This window comes from Macrobrachium rosenbergii, chromosome 57, assembly GCF_040412425.1.
Source record: "Macrobrachium rosenbergii isolate ZJJX-2024 chromosome 57, ASM4041242v1, whole genome shotgun sequence".
Taxonomy (NCBI): Eukaryota; Metazoa; Arthropoda; class Malacostraca; order Decapoda; family Palaemonidae; genus Macrobrachium; species Macrobrachium rosenbergii.
The window spans coordinates 20,498,856-20,513,886 of NC_089797.1; the positions used below are offsets into that span (position 1 = coordinate 20,498,856).

A 15,031-nucleotide genomic window follows, 5' to 3' on the forward strand; every position below is an offset into this window, starting at 1 on the left:
GAAAACTGAAGCTGCAACCTCGAACGTTGACTAACACGAGACTTAATTAATTCTTAAGTGAAGCTACTACAAATAAAATAATTAATAGGATTTTATCAAAGAACCGAGACATAATACAACGCAGCATCAAATAATTAGCATTAAAGCATTAACAGATCTTTAATGTTTCCCCCTGAAAAAAATAAGGATGCCGTTTTCTTTCGCGTAGTTCGTTCAAGTAAAGGTGACTCCATGGTCCTTGGTGGTGACGTCGACACCAGCGGGTGTTTCGGCAGGCAGGTCTAGCAGCCACTCAGTTTGCAGGTGACTCCATGGCCCCTGCCCTAGGTGGTGACGTCAACAAGAACTGGTTTTCCGGCAGGCAGATCCAGCAGCCACTCGGTTTCCAGTGACGGACTGACGGTGACCCCCATGGTCTACTGTATGGTGGTGTCAACAGCAAAGGGTTTTTCGGCAGGCAGATTCCAGCAGCCACTCAGTTTGCGCTTCGGGAACAACGAAGTGTAGGAGTGTCATTTCGTTTGTGCGTTCGTTGATGGCTCATCTGTATCCCCAGCTTTTCAGGATAATAATGATATACTGGTGTTCCTACGATTGGAGTTTGAAAGTTCGAAGATGGTCTACTAGAAGTGGCGATTCTCCAAGGGCTCTTCAAAAGCTGTTTTTCGTTACGGTAAAGTTTGAATATTTTTTTTTAACTTTTAGAAATCTGTGGCTTCGGTTATTAGTTTATTTCCCATCATAGTAATTTGCGGGTCAGGTTAAATTCTATGGCTTCGGTTATTAGTTTATAACCCATTATAATAATTAGAGGGTCTCGTGGAAATCATGTTTTATTGTAGTGGACTTTTTCTGTTTAAGGACGCTTTTTCAGTTCAGAGTTGCAGCTTAGATTTCGTTATTTAAAAAACATATTTTTGCTTTTAAGTTTGCTGCACACTTGTTGTAATGTAAATACGAACTTAATGCAATTTGTGGACACTAATGAATACTCGGAGTTTATTTTACTCATACTCTATATCCCATAAAGCTTAAGCTATAATGTAGCATTATTCCTTGTTCGTCCATTTTCTAATATCTAGCATAATAAAACTACTAGCCCATGGGTTATTACAATTTTAATATTTTTCTGGTTCAGGAGATCTCTAATGGTCCACTTAAGGTTAGTATTCAAACTGTAAGGTTAGCCAAACTGCAATGTACTTTGAAATTATAATGTGCTTGTAAAATCTGACTTTCGTGTGAAGCCTTAGGTCCTTTTTCATAGCTTTTACCTATACCTTAAATATTTTAAAGATGTCTGGTATGAATTTTCCATTAATTATTGGAAGTAAAATATGGTTATAATAACATTTAACTACTTGCAGGTTTTCGTGAAATCTTGTAAACTACTTAACGAAACAAACTTTCGGTTATGAGAAATGACTGAAGCCAAAGTTCTCAAGCCGTGATAATGTCTCAAGCTAAACAAATGGAATCCTTCCCTTCCCAGATTTCGCCCAATGAAAACCAGGTGAGGTATAGTATGGTGTATTGGTAACTAAGCCAACTATTCGTTTTACCTCCCATCCCTACAGGGCGGTGCCCTGTGGGGTGGAGGCACCTCCATGCCCTGGACCATGGGTCTTATGACCTATGGGTTCCCATAGGTGCATGGGAGGTTCACTAATCATTTTTCTTTTCAGGTGTTAAGTGCATCAGTTTTTCTAGGAGTTAAGGAACCCTGATTAATATTCCTGTCCTTAGTAAATTTAAATTTTAGTTAGTTGTTAAGAGTTAAAGAAATTTCATATTATAATTTTGCAGCTTTTAGCCAAGAAATTTATTAATTTTACATAAACTTTGGTAATGAGGTAGCAGAATTTAACTTTGGCAGCTCAGTTTTTCATAAGGTTAGTTAATAGTTTATTACTATTGTTATTACTGTTGTTACACTTAAAGATATTAGTATCCAAAGGTCAGCAGTAATTTAGTTTGATTTCTGGATCTGTACCTCACTTTACAAGGACTTAAAATTTTTTAACTTTTCATTTGAAAAATTATACCTATACTTTATAAGGCGTGGGTTAACCATGAGGATTTAAAAATAGAAATTTTGGTGATATTTTTGAAACTTTTAATATAAATTAGCTTTAATTTATTCAGTGTAAACTAACTTCTGTTTGTCCATAGTCAAATTAACATAGCTTTGATGTCAATTTAACTAATATTTTAGTGGTTCGTGCCAATTATACAATGAGCAGACGTGTGTTTTCACATTTAATACAATAGACAGACCTATACTTAACCACGGCTTCTGTGGAATCAAATGATGAAGTCCAGGCTTTATTCCAGTGAAGTTTAGGTTGAACGAATCAGTCCTGGAAACTGATGCCAGATTATGCTGTACCCTTAATTAACATCGCTGACAAATTGACGTGTGATTTTGCCCAGGCAACTGACACCTTCGACCTGTTCTTACGGTCGTTCCTTTGATCACTTCATTTTGTTTACTTCTAGCATCTTGGTTTGCTAACACAAGATTTGATTTTTTACTGCTATAAGTGGCTGGTCTGTACAGGAGAAAACTGAATTTACAATGTAAGCTTTAGTTCATGCATATTAATAGAACCTTAACTGATCTAATAAAAATTTATTTTTATAATTGCAAATATTTCTGCCAGAGTTTTTTGCATTTCAACCTGTACCACTCATCTTAAAAGGAAGATGAATTTTGAATGTCTGGTAGTGATTTTGTTTCGTTAGTGGTAGTTTTTGTTTTTGTTAACCATAAGTAAAATCTCTTCTTGTTAAAATTTACCACATAAATACAATGATCAGGCCTGTTTTAATTTTTATACATAGACAATAATCCTATGCTTAGCTATGGCTATTATACAAACATACCTATATTAAGTTTAGATGCTATTCCAGCATTAGTTAACAAATCACTGTCCAAAGAACTGTTACCGGATTATCTTAAGCTTTTACTTAACACCCCTGGCATTTTGCCTTTGTAAATTTGCTCTACAGAACTGACGTTTTCACATTTTACACGGTCTTGCCTACAGTTACTTCACTTGTTGGCACTTGGTTCATCTCCGGCCCTTTGGTTTTGGAATTTGATTTTTTTTTTTACCTTAAAGGATTTATTTGAATTTGGTTTGTATTGGAGAATATTACTTATTTTAACGGACATTTTAAGAATCTTTGATTTAAGTTTTTTTTTGTATTAATCTTAGATGTAAGCATTTTGTATCATTTCAAAATTCTGCCTCAGCTTTTCTGTTTACAGGGTGTTTTTACTGGAACAATCGTTTAAGGCATTGCAAACAATACTTCTGTTATTCAAGAAATGTTGGTTGCTTTCACTCCACAGTTTTTGAATGAGATGAGAATGGTGCCTGAAGGCGCTGATATACAACTGTCATAGATTGACCTGCATTGATGGTTCAGTAGTATATGGATTTATTCGACGCTAAATTAAATGTATATGTTAATATGAATATTCTAACCTCAACCAGTAATGACGTTGCAAACCTGGTAAAAGTTAAATCTGAATAATAAAATACCTGGAGTACTTATGCTGTTTACCTTGACTTGTTGGAACAAGTTTTAAAATCCCTAGGTTGAACAATGCTGAGGCTTTGAAATGACTTTTTATATTGATAATCATCAGTCAAACCATATGTAGCTTCACTTGGTAGTTTAAGAAAATTGTCTGTATTTTTTAATACCTGAAACTTATAATTTATTTAAGAACCTGAGAAAACCAATTAAACTTCATTTTTTGGATGTTTAGTCAGGTTTGTGGTCAGGATTGGATATTTAAAATTTGCCAATGGAATACAGGTGTGTAAACAAACTTGATAGTTGTATTATAGAAAAATATCTACCGTCACAGCTGTTTGCATGGGAAAAAATTATCAGAACATATAACAGAAAACATAACAGAAAACGGAAAACAATCTAAAAGGTAACAAGCATTGCTATTGATAATTTTCTAATGCTAAAAACAATACTTTAAGTTTCACTGCTTGATATGGGTGATACAACAAATAATTGGTTATAATTTGAAATATGGGTTCAGTATAAATAAAAACAAAAGCTGAAAGTTCACGGTTATAAAAAAAGCATGTTGAAAGTTCAATTAGTTTGATGAAAAGTGGATGTTTAAAATTAAGTTTAAAGCAAGTGGATGCTTTTTTTATTAACAAATGGCTACTCACACAAGGTTAAGTTGAAAAAGCTGAATTATCACATTCAAATTGTATAAGATTAGTATTTTTAATTTTAATAAAATGGGAATAACCATTTGGTACTTGAGGACTTAACGTCAGATGCAACAATCAAAGGTTGCTTTCATATTAAATCTGTCTGTCTGTCTGTCTGTCTCTCTGTGTCTGTCTCTGTCTGTCTGTCTGTCTGTCTGTCTGTGTGTGTGTGTGTCTGTCTGTCTGTGTAAAAATATTCTCTATGCATGCTGAAACGGTTTTGTTGGGGATGTAATTTTGGGAGCCAATGAGGATAGGCGTTCTGATGTGAAAATTTAAAAATTAGTTTTACTCCCTTGGTCATCGGCTGTTTCTCTGGAAATTAAATTGCAACATCAATTATCGATAGAATCTTACCCAATCTTTCTTACCTTGGAGTCAGCAACGTAAGAATATGGTGTTTAGAATCTTGGGAGAATTCTATCAAATTAGATTTATCAAGAAAAAATTGTGAAAGACTTAGAAATCCACGAATAACAAAATATTGTCAGCAGAAAGGAATTTTAGACAGAACTGAGGAATGTTTACTGGCACGTATGAAGCCTCGCATCAATAAATTGAACTAACTCTAGCTTACATGTCTAAGGACTTAATACAGATTTTGAATATCATTACTATTGAAATGCTTTCCACACGCAAAAGACTTCTAAAGATGGTTATCAGAGCTATTGATGATTTACCCATATAACAATCTTGTGAGGTTTTTAATCTTCACCATTTACTCCGTTGGTTGTCCTAGTCTTACTATAAGCAGCTTCGATGTCCCGCCAAAGCTTAGGGTGTATAAAAGTCATCGAAGAGAGACTCCTTCGTATTTTAGGCAAAATAGAAAGAAATGAGATAAAAGCAGGGGTTGAACTAATCGTCACCAACCTAACCACCCTGAAGTATATAGCTGGAGAGCTTCACCTGCCCTTTACCCCTGCTAAGCTGTCCCAGAGCGGTATAATTCATGGAAACTATTTTATTTTTTTTTTTTACATTCTTGGCTATGTGTCATATAAGCCTTAATGATTAACTGACACCAATATTCTAGACAGTATTTGATGCAGTAGTACATGAGATTGCGATAAAGATGTCATTAGTACAATACACTAAAATTGTTAGAGCTATTTCACTCGTATAAATTCCAAAATATGAAGAATAGCCTGCAAATAAAGCCTTCAAACTTTGCTAAGGAGTAACACTACCGGGTATCGTGATGATGATGCACAATGTTACCTGGTTATCGGTAACAGTAAAATATTCAAATCAAAATTGGGAGATGCTTGATTTTTATAAAGAGGGTAATGAGAGGAAAATATGGGGCCTAAAGTAAGAAAAGAAAAAACAGATGGATATTAATAATAGTTAAAATTAATCTTAAAAACGTTGATAAAACAATAAAGAATTAACATTAAAAGTACACACAGGAAAGGCCGAGGAAGGTACGATTACTAATCGATGCTCATCTAAATATTACAGAAAACAGGACATTGGCACCTAAAGTAGTGAAGTAGCCCAGAAATGAAATAGTTAAATAAAGATACTTTAATTGTACATAACTATTTAATTAACAAATCGGAGAAACTTTATATAAATCACCTCTGACATATTGAAGGAAGACCTGGATATTAAATATTTTGGTATACATTACGATAAAGGTATAGTACAGAAATGTGAAAGATATACGTAAATACATTATCTAAAGCATAAACATAGAAGAGCATTTATAAATATAGGTTAACAGAACCAAGATTCAGAAAAGAAAAAAAACTCAGATTGCACGGAACCAAACTATTCAAAACGGGTCTCACAAAAATGAGGAGAAGCGACATTTGAGAAGAACAAAACAATTTTTTATTCAAAAATCAGGTATGGCACAGAATAGCAACTTATTCAAGAAAACCATTAATTGTTCCTGCCAAACTAGTAGGGTCGCCGGCTAAACGAAATGAGGAGCGAAGTAGGCCATCCAAAAATAAACAAGGACAATGAATATGATGATATAATGCTATGATGTTGAAGATGTTGGTTATGCGAGTGCACCTATTTGGTCTACTGAGAGAGCCGAAGTCTTCAATGCAGCAGTTACGTTTAAATCCCTCTGTACCATTATCTATCTACTATCTAATCTATCTATATATATATACATTAAACGGAGGTACACCTTTGATTTAATGTGTTTACAACGTTTAACTGATTACATCAAGGGTTCTAGGCTGGAGGCAAAGTCAGGAGGTATAGAACCAGCTATCTTACAGAGAAAAAAGAATATATAAAAGGTAAAAAAATTTTTATATTTAAAATATTTATGTTTATAACACTAAAATAAACACATTATAAATAAATGAATAAAAGTTAATATATACGACACCATAAAGTTCGATAGAAAAAACACAAAATATATTATATAGGAACAGCTGAAGAACATATCATAAGAGACTTTTAGCATAATTACTAGCAACGATATGACAGGTATCAGTCATCAAATTCACGTGATTTGTACATATTTTTATAAATTTTTTAATTTTTTTAGTCAGTCTTTTATATAATGTTTTAATTAATTTCTGTATTTCAATGGTTCTCGGTAACCTTTTGTGTAAAATAACACTGGGTAAGTGGATTGTCATTTTTATGTTCTGCCTTTGCTCTTGTAATTTTTTCTGTAATTTTATTGTCAATGTTTTTTGTTTTTGTTTCCTGATGATGTAAAGTAACATGCAATCAAATGACTAATCAAAATTCCTGTCCGCCTGTTTAATGTCTGTGGCCTGGGCATTCTATGTATATATATATATATATATATATATATATATATATATAATACCAAAAACATTCATCTTATATTAGCATATTTGTTGGATGTGTGTGTGTGTGTGGCATTGTGGGACATAGAGCGGATAAAGCTCTAAATTAAGATTCATCTACTACATAATTCCATATCAATGGACATCAGTGTAAATCAAATTCAGAAAAGACGCATTTTCTTGAAGTCAGCTACGTAATAACCCTGGACAGGTAGACCGGCTTCCCAAAAAAAAATACCACAAATTAAAGTGGAAACTTAAGGTGGGTGCCTTTGCTCAAATGCCGCACCCGTACAAGTAATGACCCTATTTTCACGGATGTTTCTCTAGGTGAAGACATCTGGAGCTGCACAGGTTGACTGATGTCGACCTGCTCCAGTTAATTCTATTAAGCTGAAAGATTGTCCATCCCATTATTTGTCAAACATATCGGTGATTGCAGTTTCATACTGGTTGATCAACATGTGAATATGTCATTTGATGTTTAGCTCAATAAAAATGATTTACTTTCTATATTACCTTTATATTAGCATTCTCTTCTTAAGGAATATTTTTAATAAACGTACTTTCCAGTTTCCCCCTGATATTTACACAATTTTGCTTTCCACACGGTTAGTTTGTTTAAAGCGGAACCAGAGCAACTTATAAAAGCCCGCATAAATGTATTACAGTGCAGGTAATTTGTGGAATCTTTATTCTTTAACTTACTATTTCATTCTCCGTGGGAATATTCATACATCTGTCGCAAAGGCTGACTAGTTTTTTTTATAACAAGATGAGATTGTAATTTCATCAAATAATTTTTGTAATTTTTAATTAACTGGGGCTGTTATGACTACCATGTTTCAGGATTTCTTTGTAGATTACCTGGCTGTGATTTTAATAAAGTGATGTTATTGAGGTACTGAAAAGCTCCAGTGAATGTTATTAAATCTAATCAAAGATTTGTTATGTTCCGTTATTGATTTTACATTCTTTGGAACAAGCAAGGTGTTCGTGCCTGTATATTGTATTCTTATTTTGTATATAAAGTTTCTTATTTTTGGTGAAATTGGTGAAATTGTCTTTATATTTTTGCTCATTTGATATCACAGTCCATAATTTTAGTGCCGTCATGCACCTTATGTGATGCACTGTAGGCATTATTTGCATATTGCCTTCAGGTCCCTAGTTGCAGCCCCATTCGTTCCCTTTACTGAGCCATGACTTTCATATTCTATTTCTTGCATCTTGGTTTCCACCCCTGAACAATTAATTCATCTAACTGCGAGGTTTCGGACTTCATCTTTCAAAACCTTACTGTCAATTTCCTTTTCAACTTGGAATGCCCTCACAGGGACAACTTGGCCTTTAGCCTAAATTCTATATTCAATTCAATTCAGTTCATTTTGTCTCAACTTTGATATATTTTACTTTACCTCCATCTCAACACTTATTTCTGAAAAGATGACACAAGTGTGATTTTTTTTTCAGGGAGGTAAGAGTAACTAACAGTGGAGACTTTAACTGCTACTGGTCTCTAGTCCTGGTCAAGTTTTTGCAGTTTAGGTGTCCCTACATAAGTATTCACTGTATATTGCTTTGCATTATTAAACTCTGTAAGATGCAATTTTCTTTACTATTGTCTCTTTTTGTATTATTATTATTATTATTATTATTATTATTATTATTATTATTATTATTATTATTGGTATACAAACAACAATCGCGTTTTTTGACATAAGCAGGAGACAGAAGACCCTTTTTGTGCAGCCTTTTAAAGGCACTTTCTATTATTATAAATTTCTGAATATTAGTTTAAAGGGCTTTTTCTTTTCACAGTTGGAAACTTAGGGAAAGATTGCTGTTACTAAAGGAAAAACTAGATGTTTATGATATTTACCATATCGGTTTCCCCTCTGTGTCCTCCCTCCCCTCCCTAATCATTCCCTTCTTAATCCTCCCCTTTTCCCAGTCATCCCATCCTCTCCCTTCTGAACACGAACATGATCAATCTTAATGTAGCTATGTCCTTCCTCCCTTTCTCCTTCCTCACCTCTTAACCTAATTCCATCCCCTCCCCTTCCTCTTTTCTTCCCTCCCTTCCCCTCCATCCCCTCCTCCCCATCTCCCTTATTGGAGCATGGATTAAATGTTAATTTAGCTGTGAACCTCCAACCTTCCCTTCAATCAATCCCTTTTTCCTCTTCCAAGATAGTATTCTCTTCCGCCTCCCTTCCACAATAAATATTGTAGGTCCTGTTCCGGAGTGAAAATGGTTCGAATACTTTACATTTAGTTGTGAAAACGTCCCTCCTTCAACTTCCCTATTTTGATAGTTCAAAGCACCAAAAACCCTCCTCCTTTCCCCTATCTGAATGTTTTAAATGCTTATTTTAAAAGTGCATTTCCTCCTCCCTTGATCTGAAAAACAGTCCCCTTCCTCATATTTCTCTATCCAGACCACAAGATCAATTTTCCGTGAATTTAGCTGTAAAAATGTTCCCTCCCCTTCCACAAATAGATGAACCTTCCCATCCCCTTCAGCTGTGAATGGGCTTCCTCCCATTCCCTCCTACAGTTTTCCCTCCCCTTCCCTGAGACTTCTTCAGATTGGGAGTTCTCTTCCTCAACTCCAACCAGTATTATTTGACAATATTGTTCTTCCTACTGCCAGTTTACTATAAAAAATATTTGTTCTTTATCCAATTGCATTTGAACTTTATTTGCTGGAAATTTGTTTTAAGATTGGCACCTTTAATCATATTAATTCGTTGTGTATGGATTACGGCCTAGGGGAGCTCTCCTAGAAAGCGAGCGTATAATTCCATTCAATCATAAAAGATTTGTTTGAAAATTATAATGAGTCCCATCTTCTTTTCCATTCCTCTAAACTTCAACTGCTCTTCTAATTGTCTCATTAGTCTTTGATTTCTTTCTTCTTATCAAAGTTGTGTGAAGGGCTCCTCACTCTCGCTAACCCTCTAAAAAAAACGCAAAAATATTTAAATATTAAATATTTTATCACTACTCCATAACTGACATATACCCATCAACATAATTATATACCACAACAGCAAAATGAAAAAGTAATTACACAAACCCATTTTCCACACTACCACCACTTTGAAGATTACTAAAATACATCTTATTTCCTTTTTCTTGTGGAAGATAAAAGTCTCGTTGAAAATCTTCATCGAACTGGACCAGTATGACTTTGGGATTCCATGGTCTCTCATTCAAAACCTCTTGAAAATTGCCATCAAAAATCCAAAACTGCACTAGAGCTCAGGAAACCTTGGTTATAAATAATTGCTAAAGATCATTCAAAAAGACGTAAGAAATCTGCTCACAATTTGTTACTATCAGATTTTTTGAATGGCTCTTATCATCTCTTCCAAAGACAAATTTATTTCAGTGTTTGCAGAGCTAGTCTTCAGGTTATCCAAACTCCCACAAAGTAAAATACTCAAATTTCACACCCTAGTATTGCTAACCTCTTCTCAATTTCTCTCTCACTCCCTCTCTCTTCTCTCCCTCTCTTTCCTCAAAGATAACTATATATATACTGTACTATATATATTCTATATATACGTTGTTTCAGTCTACCCAAATCTTGCGTATATATATCACATTATATATATCTATATAGTTCAGTATATATCCTTCCCATTATATCAAATCCCTATATATATTACACCCTCATTTTACTACCACCAAACAACGTGGTGTAGGGTATGTGTGTGTGTCCATCGTATGTGTTACTGACTTCTCGAACCCCTCAAGCTCAAGGAACCCATCATTTACCCAGTGCAATGCTCGTTTAATTCGACCATTAATAAACGTATTCATAAAAGATCCAGCTTTGGGCTTCTCTTTTCACGACCTAACACTGGCTGTTTGATTCAACCATCTATATTTTCTGAAATTTCTTCATCTCCATATTTTTCCTCTCCTCCTTTAACAGGTTTTAATATGCATCCTCCATTATGTATTTGACCCCAGCCCGTTTGTTATCCATTTTAACTAATTATAGTGTGCTCTCACTCCTCACCTTTTCAAACTCTGCCCATCGAATAACTCTTACAACTGCTTTTCACCCTTCTCCTTCTAATTAAACTTCATTTGTCTGCACATTCGTTAACATCATTACATTCAGTACTCAGTCTTCACCTACTTGAGCTAATACATATAAGTATAAATCATCTTGAATTGTGTTTAAACTATATTTTGTTTATGGAAAGGTTTGACTGTACACGTGCAAGAGAAACAAATTGATACACTTTGCAAATAAATTCGAAGTGTTGGTGTAATCTGATTCTAAAGAAACCTGAGATTGAAAGTCACAGGTATCGGCAACATTGCTTTTCCTGTCATCGCAACGGGGGAGGTTTTCGCAAATACTGGATGGAAATGTAACATAGAAAGAACCTCCAGCCTAAAATGTTTAACCTTCTTTTATACGTCATGCGCGACGTGTCAAGAGGAAGCCTATGCATGTTGTTATTTAGTGGAACATCGCATATTTCGTGTCCGCGCCTGTTACTTGTTTAGTCTGTGCATTTGTGTACAAGAGTGAAAAAGAGCGAGAGCGAAAATTAGTTAGCAAGATTGACAGCAATAACCTGTCAGAACAGAAAGGTTATATAGAAGAAAAGGCCATTCAGCATGAAAAAATACGTTGTTTAAAGAAAGATACATCAGACTTACAATAATGTGATTCCCTATTAAATGAGTGATAGAATGATATTGTTTATGCAATCTTATACAAGATATTTCTTTCCATCGAATCATAATAATCTTAAATGAAATGAACCAATTTAACAAATAGCAAAAGAAAAAAATACAAATAAATAGCAAACGATCTGTCGTACCATGGTTAATAATAGACTACCTGGTATTCTTTTGTCGGAAGTCCTCATAAATCAGGGAAGAAAATAGCTTCATTGAAAGTAAAGGTTTTGAATTATGATGCTTTTCAGCAGCGTTGTATTTTTTCAATGGATTTCACTGGCTGGATTATCTTCTCGTTCATATGTAGTTAACAACAGTCAAACCTCCCTATCATATTAAAGCCTAAAAGAATGAGACTTTTTGCAGTTGATTTCTTACTCGAAACTCTCTCTCTCTCTCTCCCAGTGCAACATTTAAGTTATCCTACCTAATTATGCTAATAGTGAGAGAGCCTCCCCTAACACTTTTAACAGACTTAATTAATCATAAAAATCAATAATAGCATTGAATTCCATTCATAATACGGGTGCTAAACTATATGGCATTCATTTTGGAAGCTTTGCCCTAGTAATTTACCTCCCATATCCAGATAATTAATGTATCAAGGTAGAGACCAAAATCCTTTAATCACACAAAGATTTCAGAAGAAGTTAATGGAGGTTTTATTATTTTTAAGAATAGGAGAAATGAAAGACAAGGCTAGGAAAAATGAAGGAAAACAGAACATATTGGAAGAAAATAAACAAAGATAAGTAATACTTTAGGTTCATAGATGGAGTAATTAACTCAAAAGGAAGGAAACAAAACTTATAAATGTTCTATGAAAAAAATTAATATATAATGAAAGACAGAATAGCATGTCTTTGATAAAAAGGGAAAATCATTATAAAGTAAGGAAAGGATTTCAGATGTAATATAGGGACATGAAAGTGAAATAGTCAAAGAAATGAAAGTTGGGTTAGGTCGAGATAAAAAGGAAGAAATGACAAATAGAAGTAAGGTAGAAAAGAAGAGGTCAGTTAATGCAAAACCATAAACTCTTTCATCCCTGCTTAGTTGTCAGCATCCAGTTATACATCATTAACATATGTGCATTCCAAAGGTGTGAATTCTGGGATATACTTAGTAAAAAAATTAGAAAGCAAATACTTTAATGACAGACAGCTAGAAAAGTCCTGAGTGTCTTATAATATAATGAAGTAAATTACTGGCTAGCATGAGACCTAAACTCGAAAAATCGTCTTAAACTCAGAAGAAAAGAAGATTTCTTGAAGTAATTAGAGAAGGAAATTATTTGTAAAATAAAAAAAAAAAAGAAAATGGAGACGTTCGAATTGTACACGAAAAGCAACTGGTTTGGAAGACGGTATTTCGCGAATGACAACTGATCGAGATTTACGTTTTCATTTTCATGTCCCCATATTGCATCTGTAATCCTTTCCTCTACTTTTGCCATTTCGCACACTTTTTTTTTTTAACAAATGCTATTCTGTCTTTCATTGCGTCATTTTTGCGCACAACATTTGTTATGATTTTCAGTTCCCTTCCCTTCCTTGTCAATTATTCCGCTCATCATATCTGGCTTATAAATATATTCTATTATTTCATATAACAAAGGTTTTGTAGTCCATGTTTTTTTTTAACTAAGATTTAGATTAGTCCTACGTGTTTTTTTGTAGGTAATGTGTTATTTTCTTTTTTTATTCGTTCACCAAGTCCCGCGTTCATAGTAACTATTCAGAAGTCTTCTGGTATTTGCACTACGGAGAAAACGAAAAAATGTAGTTTACAATCGTAGATGGGAGCTTTGGTGTGATGTACTAAGCCTTTTAATAATAAAACAAAAAAACTCGGCTTTGGTTTTCGAGATAATTACTCGTTTCCACCGATAACAAAATCAGTGGGAACGAGGATGTATTAGAATACAAATTATTTATTTCAACTGTTCTCCTTAATGATGCAGATGAATCATTTTCGCGCCTAACGCTTGTAACTTGCAACCCGAATATTTTTCTCACCCGATGGTAACGCAATGATATTAGTGACTCATGTTTTGAGTAGCTTAGTCAACCAGGTCAATATTTGTTTAGCTCGAACTACGAGAAACGTATTTACAGGGTTCACGTAAAAGAAATATCCTCATTTTCCTGCTTGATATTCTCTGGGAAGAAACAGGCTGTCTCTTGAATCAAAGAGAAAAATATTAGAAACATGGATCCCCATTTAATGGACAAAACTTTTGTCCTCGACATGGGAAATCAGGAATCTTGGCACTAACTGAGATGAAGTCGTAAACTTGCATATAAGCAGATGCAGGAACCACAAGCTCGAGAAATGGAGTGTTCAGGAGACAACAATGAATTTAAGAGGAATCTTTGTCACTTCACCTGACACCAAAATTCCAGCAAACTGGTTTGGTGAAAGAGAGTAGACGACGTCTCGGCATCTAACTTTCTGGACCGTTTTCGGCTCAGAGAACCATTTATTCTAACTGCAATACATAATGTTATCGGATAATAATAATAATAATAATAATAATAATAATAATAATAATAATAATAATAATAATAATAATAATCATAATAATAATAATAATAATAATAATAATAATAATTGTGTAACGATATGTTCTTGATAATTCAGTATTCATGTCTTCAAATTGAATTGTTATTTTTGTTTTTGAACATTTCAACCTGTATATGTTACTTTATGGTATTTTTGCAAGTTTTTTCCCATACAACGTTTGATAAATGATATGGTGAGAGTTGATTCTACCGCCCCTTTCATACAGCGTTGAACATACGTAAAGAAATCCCTCCATTATTGCTCGGAATATTGGACTGAATAATAAAAAGATATTTATCTCGGAACGTGGGGAACATTAATCATGGACTGTCATGGAGATTAAGAAGAAAAAATTTTTGCATTCACTTAAAGAGCAAAAAATAAAATTAAACATGTTAATATAATTACTGTAAATTTAATCTGCGAGAGTAATGGTGAGCATTTGTTGCTTTTCCAATCTTCATCGGTAATACTTCTGGTCAACTTTCAATCTGATGGTCGCCACGTCTTTCTGCCTCGCAGTTATTCTAAATGCCAGTTCTATCATCTGTTTTATCTTATGATGGAATAATACGGCTTTATAAAAGGAAGTCCATACAACATTCTTCCATCCGGTGCCACCTCTTTACCTGCAGTAGATACTCTCTGTCTCTTCCAGTGGAATGCAGCAATCCTCACCTTGTAGCTTTACGTCTTTTCCTTCTCTTATGC

The 15,031-nt window shown here is 34.1% G+C and overlaps 1 long non-coding RNA gene across 1 annotated transcript in view; it reads left to right on the forward strand.

Moving 5' to 3' along the window:
* The first annotated feature begins 299 nt into the window (after positions 1–299).
* LOC136836933 (uncharacterized) overlaps positions 300–15,031 on the forward strand; it is an 86,009-nt gene continuing 71,277 nt past the window's right edge. Inside the window, exon 1 of the long non-coding RNA XR_010852507.1 lies at positions 300–673. This is a non-coding gene — a long non-coding RNA (uncharacterized lncRNA). The remainder of the gene's footprint in view (positions 674–15,031) is intronic.